Consider the following 17569-nt stretch of genomic DNA (forward strand, 5'->3'; position numbering starts at 1 on the left):
CTCTTTCTCTCTTCCGTGCGTCTCTCTCTCTCCTAAAGTCTCCTGAGGCTTCGGCTAGCACTCTGATCATCTCCCTTGTCTTTCTTGGCTTGCTGGCGGCCTTCTTCTCATCGTATTCAGGAACCGGGGAATTGTTCCAGAGAGCGAGATAAGCAGTTTTTCAGGAATAGGTAAGGGGAATAGATTATGTCAGCTTTTTCTTAAATTTGAACCGATTAAACTCGAGTATATGAACTCGTGTATGTTATATATGATTTTTGAATGATTCATGCATATGAAACTGATAGTTTTACTTATTATATGTATTTGGGGGAAAAACCAAAGTGAGTAATGTTGATCATCTTCTTTTTCCTTATTAAACGGGTATTTTGATTTGAGTAAAAATTATGAAGATGATCAGACCTAGTTTTCAGCAAAAATATATATTTTTCTAGGCAGTTTAGTATATCATGATTTATCAATTAAAAGTTGCGTGGCATGATAATTATTTATATGTTACTACACAATTGAATATGAGTTTTTATGGTATTATACGATGGAAATGTGATTTATGCTGATTGATGGAAATACTGGAAATGTGGTGGAAATGGTGAAAATTTGAAATGACGGCTGAATGCCGAGATTGATATGACAATTGTATGCCAGGGTTTTGATATGATGGCTGTATGCCGGGGTTTTGATATGACGATTGTATGCCGGGTTTGATATGACTGCTGTATGTCGGGTTTTGATGTGACGACTGTATGCCGAGTTTTGATGTGACATGTTTTATACTAAATTGTGAAATAAGTTATATAATAATTTTTATTACTTAAATTGCATTATATGGTTTAAGAATCTTGAGAACCAGATGTGATGAGAGTACGGTACCGTAGCTATTATGTGAGATAGTGCAACCACACTGTTCTGGATAGAAGTGTTGGTAATGAAAAGTCGATTTGGCCACGAAAGGGTTGTGTACCCTCCTGGAGTCTAGACCAAGTTGGGTAGGCAAATCAGACTTGCAAGCAGGAGGTTTGACTTAGCCTAGTGGTAGGCCAGCCAGGGGTAGGTCCAATCTTCGAAGTGCACAACCCAATCATGGGGGTTTATACATAATGATGTTGTATGTCCAAAATGGGGTTTCTTTTATGCATATATGTGCATTTATGTAAATGTGGTTAGTTATCGAACTATTTTATATTTTGAAAGAAATGTGTATTTTCAACACAAATGTCATATCTGCCAGATAAAGTAAATTAAAGAATGTGTTAAAGTTCACTAAAACTCATGTTAGCCATACACTGATAGTAATCTATTCCGTCTTACTGAAAAGTGTCTTACCCTAGTAAATATATCAATTTTTCAAGACCTACAGGAAACCGAGTCTACGAGCTTTAGGGTGGGACTTAGGCGATCTAGCTGAGAGTGAGCTTGGTAGGATACTATTTTGTTTATATCGAGTTGTTTTTGATCGATTTGGATTGTAATATGTTTTGGGAAATATTGATGCAGAGATTGAGTGTTAGTACTTTGGTATGTATGATTGTAAAAATATATTTTGCTTCCATTGGTTGTATGCTTATGTTAATTATGGAATGGTATGACCTTGGACCCTCACTGGGTCCGTGGATGTTGATGTCATGGTATCAGAGTATTATAGGGTTATTTATGGAATATTAGCACTCCGAGCCCCACTGGGTTCGAGGCGCTACAAAAGTTCTATTCACTTGGTTAATAACTTAAGTAATGTAAAAAAGTGACTAACAGATAAATTATTTATTTTAACCACGAACTTAGATTCAAGCACGCAATATCATCATCGGTGAAAACAATGTATTACCATTAGCATCTCTTTCTCTTGAACTGTATACTTTCGTTCTACTTTACTAATATTACAGTTTAATATCAACAATCATAGGTTGAAGAATTCATACTTTGTGAAGGGTCGTGTGATATTAATTAAAGCATGTCATGTTATACTAATTAAAGCATTCTTGCTTAAATAGTTATCGAATAAAATGAGAAGTCTAATTCGCATGGATAAGATGAGAATTCCAAACCTTTGTCTTTAATTGTCATCTTTTGACTCTTCTATGTTTTCCTAGTTTTTGTTTTACAGGTATATGTCTTTGGTTTGCAGATATCTTGTTTTTTGTTTGTATTTGTTTGTTTTGAATTCATTTGAGCATGTTTAGTTTGTTTTAGTTGATTAAATGATTCAAGTTTTGTTAGGCTTCTTGTGATTTTGGTGCATGAACTGGTTTTGTTAGTTATTGTAAATCTCTTATGGCTTATTTGTAATCACGATTTTCCTCCACCATAAGTGATGGTTATTAATAAAATTGAATTTTCATAAATAAATAAAAAAAAACATAATTCTACAACACTTAAATAAAAAAAATAAATAACAAACAAGCCTTAAATTCTACTAGATAGGTAAATTACATGAATTTTTTTTTCCAATTTAAATGATCATGGATAAATTTTTTAATAAATTTAATATATCTAATAATCTTTTTGTTGAGAATATCTCTTTGAATTGCAGGATGATTAGAGCCATATGACAATAGAGCTTTTTTTTTTTTTTTTATAATTTGTTTTTTCTATCTTTTATTTATAATTTTTAAAAGATTACAAAAATGTATTTATTTTACAAATTTTAAAATATTTTAAATACAATTTTATATTTGTAGAGATAAAAAATAAAAAAAAATATTTTCTAATGAATGTTACTCTTACTTCTAAGGAGAAATGAATTTAAACTTTTTTTTATAACGACTCAAAAAACGTTACTCAGTAATTAGTATAACAAGAAAAAGTTTGTTTTTACAATTTAAAATTTAATTTATTAAATATTAAATTTATAAAAATTAATTACATAATGATATAACCAACATTTATTAATATCATAACTCATTTAAATTTAATTGAGTTTTTACTAAATTTTATTTTATTTAAAAATATTTTAAAAAAAGTTTCCAGTGAAATTTTTATTTCTGCAATTAATGCGTCCATTAAACGACCGTCTTTTATTCAGTGCATGACATCCCAACGTTCGGGAATATCTTCTACCTCAGCAGGAACGCCACCCAATCTCCTCCTCCTCCGCCTCCTTCGCCGCCGGCGGTCGCGTCCAGCGACTCGGGCATCTCAAGGCCGTTGACGAAATCCTAGCAAAAAGATGTCGTGCCGACGTCCGCCCACCCTTCGCTGTCCACGAACTCTACGACGAGAGGCGAGAGGTGCCGGAGATTGATCAGGAACGCGGCGACGCCGTTCGTCGCGGCTAGGCGCGCGAGGGTCTCCGGTGAAATGTGAATGACCGAATTCTCGCGATCCACCGACAGCACTTGGTTCTCTGACGAAGCCTGAGCACGATCCATGCTCGATCATTTTCCCAATTCCAACACCATTGCTAATCTCACATCCAAACGGAAGTCAAAACAACAGGTGAAAGGGAAAAAACAGAGTTGCTTGCTCTATTTGTTACAGACTTACAGTGGGATTGAATCTCGATTCTTGGGAAGCTTATTTGTTGAAATGAGATATAGAAGGCTTGAATTCGGATAACGACTGTGGAATTCTTTGATGGGTCAGGGTGCTTGTGGAAATCTCGATTCCGACCGAATGAAATGATGGGAAAGTGGTGGTCCTATGTGATCTTGGTGAAGAAGACGACGTTCGTCCATGGGAGGCTAAAAGTCAATAATTTTGACTTTGAATATGCGTATTTTGGTACGGAAACGAATTTCTGGGAATCTTCTAAACTATAGGGTCTAGAGAGAGAGAGAGAGAGAGAGAGAGAGAGAGAGAGAGAGAGAGAGAGAGATAGAGAGAGAGAGAGAGAGTTGGGAAAATATTATATATGAACTAATTCCCACAAGTAAATCAATGGAGTAATGCAAACAATAAAAATTGAGACACAAGAAATTTAACGTGGTTTCCTCAAATGTTGAGGTACGTCCACGGGGTAGGGCGGTCCAAATCCACTATCACCAAATATGTTGTACAAAGTGGATACAAAAGGCACAAGCCTTATAAATACACAAGAGTGTATAAATAAATGTAGCAAGATGGAAATGTCTCACCAAATATTCTGAACAAAGCTCCAAAGAACCAACCAAAAGATCACAATGAAAGAAAACCCAATATGCTGTAAATACTATGTAGCTGGAGACACACGAACAAGAAGAAGTAGCAGCAGGTAGCTGCACTGGAGAAGATGACCAGCGCTGGTGGGTGGGCGTGCAGCAGGTAGGGGTGAGCAAAATTCGGTGAAAACCGAATTAACCGAATTAACCGGCCGAAATTGGTCGGTTCGGTTCGGGTAAAAATCCCGGTTCGGTCGGTTCGGTTATAATTCCACAAAATTTTGGTTAATCGGTTTTGGTTCGGTTAAGGGTAAAAAAATTTCGGTTAACCGAATTAACCGAATTACTAATTAATTAGATTTTAAATATAATTTATGAATATAAATTTTGCTTATGCAAGTGCATGAAGGAGTTTAATTAACATATTTCGATTCTTTGTTTTACGGTAAAATATTATTTTCATTAATAAAATTAATAAATAAGGTATTTAATTAAGTTAGATTTGGTTTTAAAAAAAAATTTATAATTGTATTATATTTCTAACAATTAATTTTAAATGATTTTGGTTAAAATCGGTTAACCGAATTACCCGAATGGGCAATTCGGTCGGGGTCGGTTCGGTTTCCATCGTCAATTCGGTCGGTTCGGTTAATGGTTTTATTTAACCGAATTTTTTGGTTAATTCGGTTAATTACCCGAATTTAACCGAACCGACCGTTTGCTCACCCCTAGCAGCAGGTGCTGGCTGCAGGTGTTGGCTGCTGCAGGCGTTGGCTGCTAGTGATGAAAAATCGAGAGTCCAAAAAATGGCAGCAAGCAAGAAAAATGTAGATGAAACAAAAAAGGAGATGAAGGGGCAGCAACTCTAACTGTGCGTGAGGCCTTGGAGCCCAAAAACAAAAAACATGCTGCACTATTTTTTTTTATGGGAAGCCAACAACAGAAATAAATAATGGTGCAACTTTCAAGCCAAGGGCCCCACAAGGAGGGACACCCAACAAATCTCCCCCTCCTGACTTATGGGGACGACTCGACCAATCCGGCCAAAACTCTACACTTCACATGCTTGTCTGTTGACAATGCTTTAGTCATCATATCCGAACCATTATCATCAGTGTGAATTTTTTCAAGATGTAATAATTTCTTATCCAACACATCCCGAATCCAATGATATCTAATATCAATATGTTTTGACTTTGAATGGAAGATAGAATTCTTACTCAAGTGAATTGCACTTTGGCTATCACAATAAAGAACATACCTTTCTTGTTCCATCCCCAACTCTTTCAAAAATCTCTTCAACCAAAGCAATTCTTTGCAAGCTTCCGTAATGGCAATAAACTCGGCTTCCGTAGTAGATAGAGCAACACATTTCTGTAATTTAGATTGTCATGCCACAGCTCCCCCTGCAAAAGTCATCAAATAACCCGAAGTGGATTTTCTAGAATCAATATCACCGGCCATGTCGGCATCCGTGAATCCATGAAGTGTAGATTTACCATTTCCAAAACATAAGCACGCCTTTGAAGTGCCTCTAAGGTATCGGAGAATCCATTTTACCGCTAACCAATGCTCCTTTCCTGGATTAGAGAGAAACCGACTAACAACTCCAACACCATAAGCTAAATCTGGTCTTGTGCAAACCATTGCATACATTAAGGAACCAACGGCCGAAGCATAAGGAATTTTCTTCATCTCTTCCTTATCTTTCTCACTTGTAGGACTTTGTTTTGAACTAAACTTGAAGTGACTAGCAAGTGGGCAACCAACGGGTTTTGCTTTATCCATATTGAACTTCTTAAGCACTTTTTCAATGTAACTTTCTTGAGACAACCAAACTTGCCCTTTTTCACGATCACGAACAATTCTCATGCCAATAATTTGTTTTGCTGGTCCCAAGTCTTTCATAGCAAAAGACTTGCTCAATTCCAACTTCAATTTGTCAATCTTGGAGAAGTCTTGTCCTACAATGATCATATCGTCAACATAGAGTAAGAGAATAATATAAGTGCCATCCGGATATTTTTTCACAAACACACAATCATCCGAAGAGGTTTTTGAGTAACCATGATCAATCATGAAAGAGTCAAATTTCTTGTACCATCTCCGTGGTGCTTGCTTCAACCCATACAAACTTTTCTTTAATTTGCACACTAAATTCTCTTTCCTTTTTTGTTTGAAGCCTTCCGGTTGTTCCATGTAAATTTCATTTTCCAAGTCACCATGTAAGAAAGCGGTTTTCACATCTAGTTGCTCAACTTCTAAATTCAAGTATGCTGCCATGCCAAGAACAATCCGAATAGATGACATCTTTACAACTGGTGAGAATATTTCATCAAAGTCAATTCCCTTTTTTTGACCAAAGCCTTTTACCACAAGCCTAGCCTTGTACCGAAGATTCTTTCCATCATTTTTCAGCCTAAACACCCATTTATTTTTCAAAGCTTTCTTTCTAGGAGGAAGTTTAACCAAATCATAGGTGTGATTGTCAACTATGGAATTCATTTCCTCTTGCATAGCCTCCACCCATTCAACTTTATTTTCATGGTTCATGGCTTCTTGATAGCTTTCGGGTTCCCCTTGATCCGTTAGAGTAACATAGTTACTTGATGGATATTTAGATGAAGGTCTTGACTCTCTTGAAGACCTTCTCAATTGAGCTTGCTCTTGAACTTGTTGCTCCTCCTCATTTTCATCTTCAACATCATTAGGAATTTCATCATTTCCAATATCTTCAAGAGGTGGAAGAACATCTTCCATATTTTCATCATGTGCCAAAGGTGGAGAAGGTAAGTCTAAGTCAACAAAATCATTCCCATCAGATCGTGGTTGCTCAACCGTGCCAAAATCTTCAATTGTTTGATCTTCAAAAAATACAACATCTCGGCTTCTAACAATTTTCAACTGGATCCCACAATCTGTATCCAAATTCATCATGCCCATAGCCAAGAAAAATACATTGCATTGTCTTGTCATCAAGTTTGGATCTTTCATCTTTTGGAATGTGAACAAATGCACGACAACCAAACACTTTCAAGTGATCATAAGTAACATCCTTACCTTTCCAAATTTTTTCAGGAACTTCACCAAATAAAGGAGTTGAAGGGGACAAATTAATCAAGTCCACCGCCGTCCTCATTGCTTCACCCCAAAATGATTTTGGCAACTTCGCATGAGAGAGCATACATCTCATTCTCTCCAGTATAGTTCGGTTCATCCTTTCAGCAATACCATTTTGTTGAGGGGTTTTCTTAACGGTCTTTTGATGTCTAATTCCTTGGCTGTAACAATATGCATCAAATGGGCCAATGTACTCTCCACCATTATCCGAGCGCACACATTTCACCTTCTTTCCAGTCTCTCTTTCAACTTTAACCTAAAAATGCTTAAACACATCTAAGACTTGATCTTTAGTCTTCAAGGTGTAAGCCCAAACTTTTCTTGAACAATCATCAATAAAGGTAACAAAGTAAAGTGCACCACCATGAGATTTAACTTTCAAAGGACCACATATATCTGAATGTATCAAATCTAAAACATTAGATTTTTTAGTAACAAACTTTGCATGAAAAGGAGCTCTATGTTGCTTACCGGCCAAACAATGAACACAAGCTTTAAGAGAGATACCTTTCTTCCCGGGTAGGAGCTTCTTTTTGAACAAAAACTGCATTCCTTTTTCACTCATGTGCCCAAGCCGCTTATGCCACAAATCGGTGGAAGAGTGATTTTCAATTGCATTCACAACACTATTACCAATTTTACCTTGCATCATATAAAGTGTACCGATTTTCTTGCCTTTAGCCACCACCAAATTACCCTTTGTGAGCTTCCATTTTCCATCACCAAAATGATTGTCAAACCCTTCATCATCAAGCTTTCCGGTAGATATCAAATTTAGTCGAATATCGGGTACATGTCTCACATCTTTGAGTACCAACTTGCATCCCAAATTTGTTTCCAAACAAACATTTCCAATGCCAACAATTTTTTATAGACCTTCATTTCCCATCCGAACAACTCCATAATTTCCTTTGGAATAAGAAGTGAAGAAATCTCCCCGAGAAGTGACATGGAATGATGCACCGAAATCAATAACCCAATCAGTCTCTTGACTTGTCAAATTAATGCAGCTATCATCACAAACTACCATAAGATCACCATCAGATGCAACTGAAGTTGTGTCTTCATGCTTTTTCTCAAAATTTTTCTCTTTGTTTTGCTCGAATTTCAATTTTCTACACTCCCACTTCATATGCCCCTTTTTATGACAATAGTGACACTCAATATCTTTCTTCGAAACTGAGTTGGACCGACCTCTTGATTTATCATTACTGTGAGAATATCTGCTTTTACTTCTGCCTCTCCCCTAGTTTTCTGTCACAAGTGCCTCTGAATGAGAAGAGCCAACTGATTTTCTTCTAATTTCTTCATTCAACAAGCTGCTAGTTACTTGGTTCATAGTAACAATTCCATCGGGAGCCGAATTACTAACAGTCACAACCAAAGTCTCCCAACTTTCCGGCAAAGAGCTAAGAAGCATTAAGGCCTACAATTCATCATCAAAAACTATTTTCATGGTAGCAAGCTAATTGATAATATTTTTCATCTCATTCAAATGTTCGGTAATAAGACCACCATCTTTATATTTCCAATTCACCAATTTTCGAAAAAGAAAGGCTTTATTTGTAGCCGATTTTCTATCATAAAGACCCTCTAATTTTTTCCACAATTCATGTGCCGAAGTTTCAGTAGAAACATGATGAAAAACACTATCATCAATCCATTGCCGAATAACACCAACGGTTTTCCTATTAAGCCTATTCCACTCATCATCACTCATGTCTTTAGGCTTTCGGCTATCACCCTCAATAGGCCCATCCAAATCTTTGCAAAATAAAAGATCTTGCATTTTTGTTTTCCAAGTTACCCAATTGCTTCCATTGAAGCTAATCATATGGCCAACATTACCATCCATGATTTACACAAATTTAATGCGTACAAATAACACGGCTCTGATACCACTTGTTGGGAAAATATTATATATGAACTAATTCCCACAAGTAAATCAATGGAGTAATGCAAACAATAAAAATTAAGACACAAGAAATTTAACGTGGTTCCCTCAAATGTTAAGGTACGTCCACGGGGTACGGCAGTCCAAATCTACTATCACCAAATATGTTGTACAAAGTGGATACAAAAGGCACAAGCCTTACAAATACACAAGAGTGTATAAATAAATGTAGCAAGATGGAAATGTCTCACCAAATATTCTGAACAAAACTCCAAAGAACCAACCAAAAGATCACAATAAAAGAAAACCCAATATGCTGTAAATACTATGCAGCTGGAGACACACGAACAAGAAGAAGGAGCAGCAGGTAGCTGCATTGGAGAAGATGACCAGCGCTGGTGGGTGGGCGTGCAGCAGGTGCTGGCTGCAGGTGTTGGCTGCTAGTGATGAAAAACCGAGAGTCCAAAAAATGGCAGCAAGCAAGAAAAATGCAGATGAAACAAAAAAGGAGATGAAGGGGCAGCAACTCTAACTGTGCGTGAGGCCTTGGAGCCCAAAAACAAAAAACATGCTGCACTGTTTTTTTTATTTTTATGGGAAGCCAACAACAGCAATAAATAATGGTGCAACTTTCAAGCCAAGGGCCCACAAGGAGGGACACCCAAGAGGAGGAAGAAGAAGAAGAATTCAATCCTGAGGATTCATCGCACCGGTATTTTTTTTTCCCTTTCCTGTGTGTTTGAAGAAGTAAGATCAGGTTGGCTCGGATTTTGTCTTGGCAAGAGCGACGTGCAGAAGCTGCTTCACGCCTCTTTCAAATCCAGGGAGACCTCGATTCTGGTCCGAGTCAGGCGCGGCCGGGCCGAGTTCACCGAGCTGCAGGCGTGTATTGTTCCGAACGAATCCGCCGGGAAGAAGCAGTACATGCTCGGGTCCATTGATGATCCCAATTACGCCGTCGTTTTCTCTGATTGTAAAATGTGAACAAGCTTCAAAAACAGAGAGATATGGGAGAAAAGCAAGAAACTATTATTTCTCGTCTTCACAAAATTGTATATTGAATGGTATACAATCAGTCTTCTTATATAGATACAAAAACAGTCATCTAGATTACTAAACTAACTTCCCATAACAGCCTGTTGTGTTTATTTTGTTTCTTGATCTTGTAACTCCAACCTCCAACACTGATCGAGCGGAGGCGGAGTATCCATTGCATGCAACACGCTGGCCATGCATGCAGCCAGCTACATGCATGCATAGTACGCACCTGTCCACCCTCGCCATCCTCCATCACCACCTGGCTCCCATGCACACACCAAATTTAACACCTGTAGCTATAAATATTACATGCTGTACTGAACATTAATTAATTATTCATTATTGTTGGAAGGCATCTTTGGTCAAAGGCCACCTATTCAGATAGAGGAGACTGGGTGCGGACTGCGGAGGATCGTTCTTGATGAGGTAGAAGATATTCGCGGCAATGGATGTCATGTCCACGCGGAAATAAAGTTTCACGTGAATTTAAAAAATATATATTTTTAATTAAAATTAAATTAAATTTAGTATAAACTCAAATTTAATTTATGTTAACCCCGCGTGATACTATAATCTAGATTGTCCTAGGTAGTCATAACGCAAATGCCATTACTCACCAGAAGACCTTTGGCGTGCGCCACCTCACCTACAACGAGCAGAGGAAATTACACGTGGCAAGATGGCGGGTCAAGGAGTTCGAGTTTTTTCTCATTTTATTCTTAAAAATAAATAAATAAAATATTAAATAATACTCTTATTGGGAAAAAATTTCCCAAACTAATGCTCACGTAATCTCGCAACTTGATGTTGTGAGATTTAAATTGATGGACCGTTGGGAAAGTGACGCGTGGCACTAAGGGGAGTCAATCTCGCAGCCAGCGGGAAGATGACGCGTGGCACGGGACTCTGCAAATCTCGCAGCACCAACCTGCGAGATTTTCTGCCCAGAAGATTACTGAGCTGACGCGTGGCAAATCTCTCAAGTTGGTCCTGCGAGATTTGCTTCGCCCATTCTTCAACCCCTTTCTGCTTCATTTTTCTTTGCGTTGCAGAGCAGAGACAGAGGCAAAGGCTTCGCGTTGCAAGTTACCGTTGGCAAAGTACCGTTGCTGGTTTATCGTTGCTGGCAGGAGTTGCTTGAGGAGGAAGATTATAAAAGGAGGAGATGGGGTAAGGCCTTGGAAACCCTAAGCTCATTATTTTTTTAGAGGAAAATACTTATTCTTTGATTAATTGGTTGATTTGTTAGTGTGCTAATTTAGTCCGTCCAAATTACCTTCAAATCGTTGATTGAAAGTTTTTATTTCAAACTCCCAAATTTGAGGTACGTATTTTAATTTTGTTCGGTTTCCATTTAATTTTTTTATTGCAATTTTTATTATAAGTGTATTGGAGATTTATGTATGTATATATATATATAACAATCATGAGATGATATATTAATAATTTTAGATCCAATAATTAATAGACGATTTTTTTCTTAATTTTAAAATTGAATTATATTGCATCACTAATTAATATGTTAAAATATATTATTAGTTTCTAATATGTTTTACACTAAAATTAAGAATATTTTTAATTAAAATTTTAATTGATAATTATGTTCTATTTTAACTAACATTAAAATGTTTTTATTAAATGATAATAATAAATATATTATTATGTAATAAAAAATAATCTTATTCTTGATGTATTATGTGATAAAGTACTAATTGAATTATATTTTTCAAAATGAGTTTATATAAATGACTTAAAACTCAAATTGTAGTTAATAAGAATTTATGAAGAATTTAAAAATTAGTTTTATAAAAACTTATGAAACTGGCCAAACTTTAATGAAGAATACATAGAAGTATTATTATGCAATGTAAGTTTTATTTTTTAAAATTATATTGTATTTATATGTAATAAATATATAAACATGTAAAAATAAATAGCAAATTCAATCACATTCTTGTTAATTATATCCTATACATGTGTTTGAAAGAATAGTTAGTTTCATGACAAATCATAAGTAGAATACGAATCATGCCTGATTGAACTGAGTATCCTCATGTTAATGTCATGAATTTATTAGAAGAAGTTCCATAAATTTGTCAAGATTCCGTTTCTCATCTATTTATGTTACGTATCAAGATTGTTGGTACTTAGGCGATAAAGTGAAGGGGTGAAAATTATTTATTTAGTTTAGAACTTCCATTTAAAAATTTAAAATCAATCAACTTATTTTTAATATAACTTAATTAATTATTAATTGAACAAAAAATTAATAATAAATTTGAGTGACATATTGATCTGAATGCCTCTTGCATGGCTGATGCAGTTATGTGAATTGCAAGCTCGTAGATATCATAGGTTCTCGCATGCTCAAACTATGTTTTTACATTGCTTGCAAACGTTTCAGGGTCATTGTAAAAATGGGTAAATGTTCAAATTACAGTCGGCATGTTGCCAAAATTTCGGTAGGACTTTTCCCAAAAAAGTCATAAATGCATGCAAAAATATTTTTGAAGTGACGAGTGAAACATTTAGGGAAGATTGCATGCACATGCACGTAGCGAAAATAATTCTTGATTACTATTGACTTAGGATATCACTTATACATACAGTTGTTGTTTTGCGCAGGTCTTTTATCTTTCCCGAGCATCGATCTAGATGACAAGAAGTTCAAACAGTATTCTGGTGACGGTATTGTTGTACATAGGGGGTCACATTATAACCGGACAAATCGGTGTATGTTATAGTATTCCTCCAGTTTGACCTATTCGAATTGGTCATATGTGTAAATTAATTAAATTGTATATGAAGATATACAAATATTTGCATATTGATCCAAATCAATATACATTGCGGGTAACCGCAAGATACCCGATTATAAGGGCATCATGATACAGTCCTCTATGAGACCGTTCCCATAACTGATGATTACAGTCTGCGCATTGTGTTAGATGCACACTGCATAGGGATGACATATTTGACTGTGTAATTATACGTCGAAAATATTCCTTACATAGGTGTCGCTGCGGATGGGCAGCCGGGAACGTCTATTGAGCATGTGGTTGAAGCGTATAATCTTGGTACTGTTGTCAAGGGGAGGTAAACTCCTATACTAGGTAGCGATCAAACTGCAACATTTGTATCAGTATTTTGGGCGTTTGCGGCATCTATACAGGGTTTTCCCCATTGTCCTCCAATTATATGTGTAGATGAGACACACTTGTACGGTAAGTACAAGGGAAAACTCCTTATTGCGACGTGCCCGGATGCAAATAGGCAAATATTTACCCTTGCATTTGCTATTGTGTAAGAGGAAAGCTTGGACACATGGAATTGGTTTCTGTGTTGTCTTTGTTCCATTACCGATAGGGACGACATTTGCCTTATATCAGATAGGCATCTAGGGATCCTCGCTGCAGTGCATCGCAATCTCGATTGGCAACCACTACGTGCCCAGCACCAATTGTGCCTTCGACACGTGGTTAGCAACTTTAGCACGAAGGTGCACAGTGTCAATCTAAAGCGTATGGCTGAGTGAGCGGGAATGGAGCATCGGGTAAGAAAGTTTAACATGTGGATGGAGAAGATATTCGATGAGGGTGGGGAACCCGCAAAGACGTTTTTCGATTAGATCCCTCCTCATATGTGGACTCAGTGCCATGACGATGGTAGAAGGTATGAGAACATGATGACTAACCTCGTTGAATGTTTCAACGCCATCCTGAAGGGCGCTCGTAGCCTCTCAATCACTGTCCTTGTGCAACTAACATTTTATCGCGTTGCACATTATTTCAACATCCGACGGGAGGCTGCTCGTAACGCAATATTGGGAGGAAATGCATTCACTCCTCATATATTGCTAGCGATGGAAAGAAGGAAGTTGAAAGCGACCGGACATCGCGTGACGACGTTCAACAGGTCTAGGGGTACTTTTAGCATCACGACTGCGCAGTTGGGACTTCATAAAGGAAACAACGTGCAAACCCTGCGCATTCAGGATACGCACGAATGCTCGTGTGGGAAGTGGCAAGCGTTACACTTTCTATGCTCCCACCTTCTCGCTGTATGTGCGGAGACACGAATGAATGCTATGCAGTACGTTGAGTCATGTTGGAGCACCGCCGCACATATGCTATGTGCGAGCGTTTGTTAGGGGTCGTTCCACCTGACAGCGAGTTGGTTGGTGCACGCATCCGTATGCGGTTCCTCGAGGGGGATGCGTTTCGTCAGCTCCCGGCAAATGCAAATGCACGGATGATAGCATGCCATGCATGAGCCCACTTGTTGCGTTTGATTTGTGGTGTGATCTTTTCTGATGTTTCGGACAGCTATGCGCATCTGATGTTCCTTCCACTCCTTGAGGACTTCGGAGCGTCACTCGTATAGTTGGGGGTCCGCTACTTTAGCGTGGCTGTACAGGGAGATGTGTCGCGCCACTCACCACTCGAAGACACAGATTGCGGGCCCCCTTCGCCTACTCCAGGTTTGGGCCTGGGAGAGATTTCCATCTTTCGCGCCTACGCGGCGAGGTTTCCTGCAGATTTAGAGAGGTCAGGATGGTTTTCCGATTGATCCTCTCCCACTCGCATACCGGTTAGTACCAATTTCATCCATCCCTCCTCATTCACTCTATAAATGTTACGAATACTAATTCGTAATACGTACTAGTCATTGCATTCGGAAACTTACGTTTCATCTTATATAGATGGAGGGACGACTTGAGGGCACCGATGGTTGCACTTCACACATTGCCCTAGTATAGGTTCAAGTTGGACATGCATCGGGAACATAAGGTATAAACCAATTAAAGTATAGCACATGATATTCTTTCTTTCTTTCAGTTGTTTATAGTTCGCTTAACTTTTGGTTATGTCTAAATGTAGTTTCTATGGATGCCGTACACGGCTGAGATTCTAGCTGACCTGCCACCTGACTATGCAGACGGGAGTGACCTGTGGGTAGTCCGAGTGCCACTCATATGCTTTCATATTATTGAGTGGTATCTCCCTAATCGAGTCATGCGACAGATCGGGTATCGATAGGTCATTCCCGCCTGATTTCTGACGGCGGGGGTAGATATTGTTGGGGATAACCTCCATGGCATGGATGGGCGTGGTCGAGGGGTCACAGATTGGTCGACTAGGCATGCGATATTCGTCACTGCGTGGGAGCATCGGCGAGACTACATCATAGTAGGAGTGGCGGAGGATGGTCTGATGTGTCTAGATGACTCATACTTCACTTTGTATAGGTCTATCACACGCCGCTTCGTCGACAGGAGCGCTGCTGTATATTTGAGCCTCGTAAAAAGACTTTAACCCGCAACTAATTTTGTTATATATACGTTACGATTTACATCCGTTAATCAAATATTTTCATATCCTGCAGGCTGACATAGTCATTGAGGCAGACCAGATCTCGTCCAATTCTACAATCCACCAATTGATGAGTGCTGCACTGGACCTCGTCCACAAGGATGGTCGACGGATCCCAGCATGAGGAGGTTGACCTGATATACCAGCACGAGGAGGGAAACCAACTCCAGTATGGGGAGGACGACATGCCTCCTCTAGTCGTCTAATGACTCCCATCTCCTCACCACCGGTCATACAAGCAGAGTACGTGTTCGGCCCGTCAGCGCCTTCCACTGCAACTGATATTGCCGAACCGTTAAGTAGACCGGCTGATGCCCCTTCCGACTTCGCTGCTACCCCATCGATGTCATTTTTATTGGACGATCTTTTCGATGGGGAGGAGGTTGATGCACCCCCTATGCCGCCTCGTTCTTGTCCTGAGACATCGTATCAGTTCTCACCACGTGCGCACCGCATGGATGATGATTATGCAGTAGCTCTTGACGAAGAGGATCCACATCCAGGATGACAGGACATGACACCTGATGCTGTTGACCAGCAAGGAGAGGGTAGACGCAAACGGCAGCCACCACGACCCCGGAGACGACCTCGCTGCGGCACGGAGTAGTTTAGCATTATTTTCATTGCATTTGAGGTTGTATGTATATCATTGATTGTTTTGATTTCATTTTTATAGTATTGATTAATTTTTTATTCTTTTGTATATATCATTGATTATTTTTATTTCACTTGTATAATATTTGATTATTTTAATTTCATTTGTATAGTCATGTGTCTTGTGCACACTTCATACTCTTGAAGTTTATTTGTATAATTTTTCAAATGAAATTGAGACGAATAAAATAACTTTTATTTAACTAAATAGTAAAAGATTCGACCTTTGCTCCAAAGAATTAAATACTGTCAAATATAAAAAATGAAACATAATTCGTATTGCTAAAATTTGCATGCCTAGTTAAGTTCAAGTTCATTCTTGAAATTGAATTATCTTTTACTGCAAAATTTGTATTGCTAAAATTTGTATGGTATTTAGTTAATGGATTTTACTCTTAGCGATGTATTTAGTGTCGTGGCAGTCAAAGCAAGATTACTTGTGTATTAAAAAAAAAATTAGAAAGATGCAATGAGAGTGAGATTAGAGGTTGAATTTTTGAGCTACTAGAAGTTTTATGGGTTTATGAACAGAATATTCGGAATGACAATAGTTTGTGAGCTTGTACATCAGCGAGAGGGAAAGAGTAAAATGTGAATGAATTGCAACATGTCTGTTCCGTATCATACATAACCTTTGCTTGTGCGCTTGTGAATCTGTATGAGTTTACATAATGAAAATTATCTGTCAATTGAAAATTTGCCTTTAATTTTGAGAAATACAAGAAAAAAAAGTATTAATAAAATTTTTTATTGCATATTATTTTAGTTAATAGAATTTTAATTAATAATTTACATGAGAGCTGGTGAAGAATATTAATGCGTGTATGAAATAAATGAGATAATATTAAAATATTTTACAATCTATCCACCTATTTAATATGACATATTTTTCACATTCCAGTTATAATTATATAAGAGATTGCAATTAAAAATTGTAAAAGAAGTTCTTTATAAGAAAGAAAAAGAGTGTATAGCCTTAATTACACTCTTAATCTCAAATTTGAATTTGGCAACTCTTACCTTGACGATGAATGAGCTCTACATTGGTGCTTGTGCAAATGCGCTCTCACCAAATTAAACCTCATTATTGATCCCTTCGAACTTGCTGTTGCTGTAATAATTATTTGTCCAACCATGATGTATTACCTTAATTCAAATTTTTTATAAATTTTTCTATGCATTATGGAACAATACGTCAAGTGGCTTGAATGACAATTTTAAACTATTTTAATTTTGACTCTCCTTATAATAATTTTATTTTGACTTATGCACGTTCAAGTTCCTGGTATAATTTTTTTTTTTAAATTAAACTAATTTTAGACCCTAACTCTTAATTTACTTAAAACAGGAAAATAATCAAATAGTTTAAACTCCTAGTCTCAATTGGATTTTAAATTAATGAAGCACCCACGAATTTT

The sequence above is a fragment of the Malania oleifera genome, chromosome 8 (assembly GCF_029873635.1).
Source record: "Malania oleifera isolate guangnan ecotype guangnan chromosome 8, ASM2987363v1, whole genome shotgun sequence".
Classification (NCBI taxonomy): Eukaryota; Viridiplantae; Streptophyta; class Magnoliopsida; order Santalales; family Ximeniaceae; genus Malania; species Malania oleifera.